Raw genomic sequence first — 7,782 nt, 5'->3', positions numbered from 1 at the left:
CGTAAAGTACATTTTAGGAAACGATTGCTACGGATGCCCGGGCTTCTCGCCCCGAGGAAATTGGATTTCGTGGCTTTTCCTCCACCATGAATTTTCTTCTTCTTCTTCTTCTTTTTTTCTTTTTTATTTTTTTTTCTCATGGTGCGACCGTTGATATAATTGGACGTGCAATGCGTTGCCATCGAGATGATAAAACTGGACTGAACAACCTAGTCATATGAATACAAAAATGTTCCTTCTCAAGGATGAATATAAACGATAGTGCATCCTAGAAATTTTTATGCAAATTCATATTTTGTAAGAATTATTTTGTAAAAAGCAAGAGTCTACTCACAATTATACGATCTTGTCAGATTTATTTATTTGAAGCTCGAATTTAATAAACCAATGCCAGCATATTTAATAAACTCCCAGACACATTACTATTAATTTAAATACTTTATTCATAGATCCTATATAAAGAATAATATATCCTATATAATTTTATTTATACATATATATAGAATTAACTACTTTATCCCCAAGATTCTAAAAGAATATCTACTAAAATATTAATATTATATATATATATAATATTATATAATATTGTATAATAATAATATTAATAATATTGTATATATAATATTATATAATAATAATATTAATAATATTATATATATAATATTATATAATAAATATTGTATAATAATAATATTAATAATATTATATATATAATATTATATAATAAATATTGTATAATAATAATATTAATAATATTATATATATAATATTATATAATAAATATTGTATAATAATAATATTAATAATATTATATATATATATATAATATTATATAATAAATATTGTACCTGAGACAAAATTGGACTAGTTTAAAGTGTCTCATTTGAAATAAAATTTATATATTTGGAACTGTATCCCCATATATTACATTAACACTGTATCTGGTTGTCTGAAACAAGACCAGACAACTTAGATTAAAGAGTCTTTTTGAAGTGTATTTCATCCAAATACTCGCAAACGATAGTTCCCGACGGGGAACTGTTTCAACGTTCCTCCATTCAACGCACAATAACCCTTTTCATTTCAATCACATTCCTCTCACTCGGAAATCACCACGTTCGCATTGAAACACCATCACCATCAACGGGAGGACTAAAAAAGATGGTGACAGTAACCCGTTTCGATTCAGATTACCGTACGTACGTGCATACATATGTACAAGTGTGTTCCCCGACACATCGTGTTCAGTTGTCAGCAACCAACAGTTGCAGTCCGTTCGTATACTTCGAAAGTATACGTAACGTGCAACAAATAATATCGCAACGCGCGCGAGCGTTCGCAGAATCCATCGCCAGTGATGGGGAGGATGCTGACGTGACGCATTTAAAAATGTCTTCGGCAACTCCACGACGTGGCGTGCCGGCTAGCTCGGACGTGCTATTGATTTTTCAACGATGGGGGAAACGACGGGCGACGGGCAATTGGTAAAGCCGCGAGGGGCATTTGTTAATATCGCGATATTGATTATTTTTAATGAGGATGCCGCGAGTCGGCCGGCCGGCTCAATAGCCGCCTCTACTACTGCGTGCGACCACGCTCATCGCCGAACCATCATCATCCCCCTTTTTGCTCTCGTGCTCACTTCTCACACGCGTCTTCCGCGATCCTCGATATCTTCGGGGAACGAACGAACAAACGAAGCACTGTCTGGCGATTTCTTGTTACGCGCGAACATCCCCCACCGAACGATGGGAACAAAGCCGGCGATATTGCGCGGCCGTATTCATTTCCTTGCACGCTTGCCACCTTGCGACCTTTTTCTTCTTCGTCTCCGTGATGGAACGTTTTTTTCTTTTTTTTTTTTTTTTTTTTTCTATCACGATGTCTTCGTGATGGTGCCCTGAGTTGGATTTCAAACGTTGCACGGGTTCGAGGACAGTGCGACGTTTGTCACGGGGAGGGGGATTCGTGAAAGAGTAATGATTTTCCGCGGATGGTGCGATGGTATGGTGGATTGTATTTGAATATTTGAAGGATGTTTTTATGAATATTACGTGTATAGAATATTTCGTCTTTTGCCGAATGAAATCTGTGCGCAAAATCTATTTTGCATACTTTCCTATTTTTATGTTTATGAATATATATAAAGCGTTTGGGAATTTTAGTAGCACCATACATTTGTGAAAATATAGGAATTGTAAGATATAGGTATATTATGCGAACAGTCTTATAGAGTGATTTGACTTTCTCGATGCACGGATTTCGAAGAAGGTTGAGAACGGCGTTTCGTGAAAAAATAATGATTTTCTGTTAATGTATTATACGTCTATAATATATAATAAATGACGTGTATATTACGTAAAGCATCTAAAAATTTTGTTATAATAAAATGTGGTCGTGATTAGGACATTGCAATTGTACAGATTTATTCAAACAGTACTATACTTTGAAAGAAAAAATATTTGTAGAAATTTTTTATAAATATATTAGAACATTTTCAAATTTCATAAGCACTATAATGGGATCATTATCATTGTATTAGTAAAATTTAGAACGAATTTGAAAGTGTATATGGTGGTTCATGAAGGTACTTGAGCATTTGTAGGAAATTACGTTACGTGCATTAACTCCATTAGCAATGAGGTATAATAATTACCACGATTACATTGATAAAATCCAATAGCATACATAATTAGAAAATGTGTATTAAATTTACGAAATATTTACTACAAACAATACACATTAAATAAAAAATGAGTAGATGTTATTGACAGGTGTTTAAAATTGATCGTAATATAATTGAATATACAATTATAATATTAATTATAACGTAATTTTGTAATTTTTATATATATTATATTTTCGCCACCGCAATTACGATAGTTACCACTGTTAGTGAAAAAAATATATAACACAAATAACGAACTAGAAATTCTATAAATGTACAATGATTGTTTCCTTGAGATCATGACAAACTTAAAACTGAAAAATGATTCTCGTTAATTAATTCTTATCGTTTCTTAAAAAAAAAAAAAAAAATGAGCCAATTTGACACAACATTATGTATAATTCTCGATCAACATATGTGCACTATCATTGTCTTAATATTTATTTAAACAAACTTCACTGTAAATAAATTGTATATCAATTACACATAAATTTCACAATAAACTTAAATTTATTCGAGCAAAGTTGCGAAGAATTTTTACATCGCGCAAAATCTGGAACAAGTATTTTCGCCATAGAAATTTCAATAAAATATTCATTGCACGATTTTCCATTCAATTTCAAGATGAAGTCATAAAATCTCTGTTTGTAAGAATTTATCCATAAACGTCATTATCGGATGCTGGCACTCCGATGTCGTTTCAACGAACGGATTACTTTTCGTCGTACCGTTCGACGAAAATTTAAATGCAGCGCCCCGCAAACAATCCCGATTCACCCCTGTATCGAGCATCGCTCTTCCAAACAATGAGAATTTACATTTTCGAATGATAGATCGACAGAGTCAGGTCCCCCTTCCCCACCCGGGGCCAACGATTTTTCCTCGCGCAGAAGTTTTAACGAAACTTCAATCATTACCGTCGGCGACTGCGCGCCGAAATTTCCATGTCAAACTTCCATACATCACGATCGATAAGATATCCGGCGATCGCCGGTTTCGGGTCGTGCCGAACGGAATTCCGAAGTTACAAACGGCTTCGCGTTTCAACGTTCTGCATCAAAATCGAGACATATGTATTCATGTTTCGCGATGTTTGCCAGCCTCAGTTTGTTATTCCCATGCAAAATTTATCGGGACTTTTATGTCCCGAATTTCGCCAAACTGGTAGAAATATGCTCGCAACCAGAGCAACGTGCGTCCAGGAAACTTAATTTTTTTTTATTTTTTTTTTCGTTTCGAGAGCTACCGTCTTTGGGAGCAACTTTTACTTTGGAGCGTAGTGTTACATTGTTATTCTGCTTTCTTTGAATAACCGAGGCACTGTTTTTTTAATTTCATGTAGAAGAATTTGATAGGAAATTTGACAGAACTTTAATTGAAATAGGTGAGATATTTCGTGCAACGAGTCACAGGAATATTCGATGCTTTCTAACTGTTAATTTCATAGTTACTAATTTCATAGTTGCTAATTTCAAATAGAGATGTCTCTATTTAGAATAAACACATACATATATTTCTGACGAATCTAAAAAGAACTTACACAGCTTAAATTTAACATGAAGATTGAATTCTAGCAAATTATTGCTAAGAAAAATATTTATTTATTCAGATCACTGACTTTTTTATCTTTTATGTTCGTCTCTCTCTCTCTCTTTTTCTCTCGTTGAAAATTAATATTTCTCTTTCTTTTTTCTCCTCTTCTCCCCGAGAGGAGACACGACTCCTCTCAAAGAAGAACTTCGCCGCGAGAACTAACGACTTTTCGGTTGTGAGAGTTCACGTGTTCTGTTCGAAAATGTCCGGGCCATCAAGTCCCGTGGTTGGTTGAACGCGGTCTATTCATTCCAGCATCGCGATTGTTTTGCAGTTTTAATATCCAAGATGGTGAATGCCGTGGAAAATAATAGCGGTAGGCGGGGAAACCAGGGTTGTTTCGTTGTGTTTTAACGCGTTCGCGTCGGACAACTCGTATTTGAGAAACGAGAGAAATTGATCTTGACTCTACGTTTCATGAATTTCACTTTTTTTATTAACATCGTTTGCGTGAAAAGAAAGGAGCTCTTGAATTGAAAATAATACGCGTGATTATAGGTAAATTCTTTGTCAAATGTTATTAATTAATATCGAATGGAGAATATAACGAATTAAGAATACGTTCATCTTTGATGACATGCTTCAATATATTTTAACATATCTCTGACAGGTAAACTAAAGCATTTCAGATTTATTTGTACGATACAATATTTCATAGAATTAAATGGTTCATTTGAGTTTCTGGCCTCTCTTACTAGATTTTGTGATAATTTTTGACGATAATAATGGATTAGAATTGTGTTTCGTTGTTGTATGAAACTCCTCATAAAAAACAATATAACTGATATATAGATGATTACATTTTTTTTTAAAGAAATTACGTGAAATTTAAAACATAAAATTCATTATAAAACAAAATTTAAAAATACATGAATTTATCTATAAGTCTGGTATATGTATAAATGTGTAACATTGTATAAATGTATTTATAATATAAGTTTTCGTTGTTTTTTAGAGATATGGAAAAATTTTTTTACGAAGAAAATGATACTAATAATTTTTATGTAATTGTAAAATTTCATAGATATTAAAGTTTTGAAATATTACAGAATCGTGCGTTCTTTGATGCATTAATCGATACAGCACACAGATTATTTATTAATACTTCAGAAATCTTTCAGGAATAGTCTCATTTAATTAATTTAATTAATTATTTATTATTAATTGGATCAGTGGACTCTGTTCTGTACTAAACAATATCGAAAAGGAATTTCGTTCAGTCGTCTTATTTTCAGAGCTCGTTTTTCTTGTTTTGACCATTCTCTTGCTTTCTCTTCTCATCGTTTGCTCTGCGAGCGAGAGAGAAAGAAAGAGAGAGAGAGAGAGAGAGAGAGAGAGAGAGGAAGGGAGAGGGTGGAAAAACGAGAATAATGAAAGTTTGCTGCCAGCGGTAAATTGAGATAAGTAAATTTTACGAAGGAAGTTATTAAAGAAATGTAAAGTATTTAACTTGAACCTGGCCAGTTGAGTCGATCCTTTACCCGAGGCAATAAAAACGAGAGAAGTGAAATCAAGTTAAGGTTTCTTACGAATTTCTTCTTCGGGTATTATTTTCGAGTGAATGAAAATCTGTTTAGAATTTTGTAAAACGAGTATAAATTACGATGTATGTAAATGAAATGACAGTGGCCAGTGTTAAGAAAAATTATTTATATAGAAATTATCATACAATCATCATACGTAAATCTTTATCATTATGTCAATCGATATAAAATTTTAAAATGTTTCATATAATATACGTAAATAATGTATAAAGTTGCACGCGAAAGTATTCGAACACCTACATAGTGTGATACTAATTTTTATGAATATATTATGAATATGTTACATAAAATATTTTAAAGTTTGATTAACATTGTGGTGAAACACAGCTGTTATGATTATTATCATGTTGGTTAAATATAAAGTCATTCTGAAAATAGTTACACGATTTATTGTAAACATGTGTATTACAATATGGCAACATACTGTTTGGTAAAAATTGAACATATGTTACAATACAGTAACATACATGTAGTTCAACAATCATCTTAAATGCTAAAGTCTTTTTGAGACTTATTAATTAGGTTTCATTTAATATCATGTATCTTATAATTTATATTATATTATTTTAAGTTTGTTTCAAACTTGACTAATATACTGAAAAAAGTATATTATATTATTTTATTTAGTATATTATTATATTATTTTAAGTTTATTTCAAACTTAAAATAATATAATATTATTTTATTATATTATGTTATTTTAAGTTTGTTTCAAACTTGACTAATGTACTGAAAAAAGTATATTATATTATTTTATTTATTATATTATTATATTATTTTAAGTTTATTTCAAACTTAAAATAATATAATATTATTTTATTATATTATATTATTTTAAGTTTGTTTCAACTTGGCTAATATACTGAGAAAAGCAATTAAAATTCATTCCACCTATTCATGTAACTATTAACTATTCCAGATTAAGAAGAACATTCAAGAAACTATTACAGTAAAAACTTCTTTCCTGGATCATTATTTCAAAATTCAAGATTCAAGTATTATCTATTAGTAATTAGAAAGTCATCGTTTGCTGCAGTTTACATTTCGTTGCAACAATTTGACGACATTCGCGAACTGAAAGCTCGTAAGATAAAAGCTCTGCTACAAATTCGTCGACGTTGTTATACACAACTTCGTCACATGTGACGTGACTTGTCATCTTACTTTCAAACACGTGGGAGTATTTTTCTAGCGACCGACTCCTCTTACAATTACAAAACCACTTCCCTGAAAGAATCTAAATTTCAACTCAGGAGGAGGGGGGAGGGGGGGGGAGAGACGAAGGGGTCGATCTGACGATCGAAAGTTACGGTAGCATGGAATCGCGGCCGCATGGACGAGCACCGGGACGAGGCGAAACGACGAAAAGTCCCCCTGTTTGAAAAACAAAACCGCCGAGACCGACGGACGGGGAAACAGCCAGCCGGGGCTCTGGTATCAGAAGCGTTAAAATAATAAAACGCCAGCGGGAACAGACGGTATCCAACCGAAGTTTCTCCAACTTTTCCGTGTACTTGAGAGTCGTCCTCCTTACTACCCTTTAACTCTTCTCGTCCTCTCTCGAGCTGCACCTCCCTTCCTGCAAGAAACTCCGTGAAAGAGGACGACGACGACGACGACGACGACGACGACGACGACGATAGGGAACGCGTCAGGTTGGCTGTGCGCGCGTGTATGTCGGTATGTATGTGTGTGTGTGACTTTTAAACCACTCGCCGTACAAGTTGACTTTTATTTGAACGAAGTATCAACAGGTATCGACCCGGGTCTCTTCCTCTCTATATAGTATACACATCGTGCAACTCGACCTTCTTGCCTTGTTCCTGTATGTGTATGAGTGTGTGTATGAGTGTGTGTATGTGAAGAGAGTCCCATCCCTTCTCGCAGACCGGCTAACCGAACCGGCTACCGTCTATTTTCTACGATCAAAGCTGGGGAAACCGTCTTACCAGCCGCATTTGCACTTCCCGAAATTGG

The sequence above is a fragment of the Frieseomelitta varia genome, unplaced genomic scaffold (assembly GCF_011392965.1).
Source record: "Frieseomelitta varia isolate USP_RPSP 00005682 unplaced genomic scaffold, Fvar_1.2 scaffold_168, whole genome shotgun sequence".
Classification (NCBI taxonomy): Eukaryota; Metazoa; Arthropoda; class Insecta; order Hymenoptera; family Apidae; genus Frieseomelitta; species Frieseomelitta varia.
The sequence above is the reverse complement of the archived record's forward strand: the minus strand, read 5'-3'. Positions refer to the sequence as shown.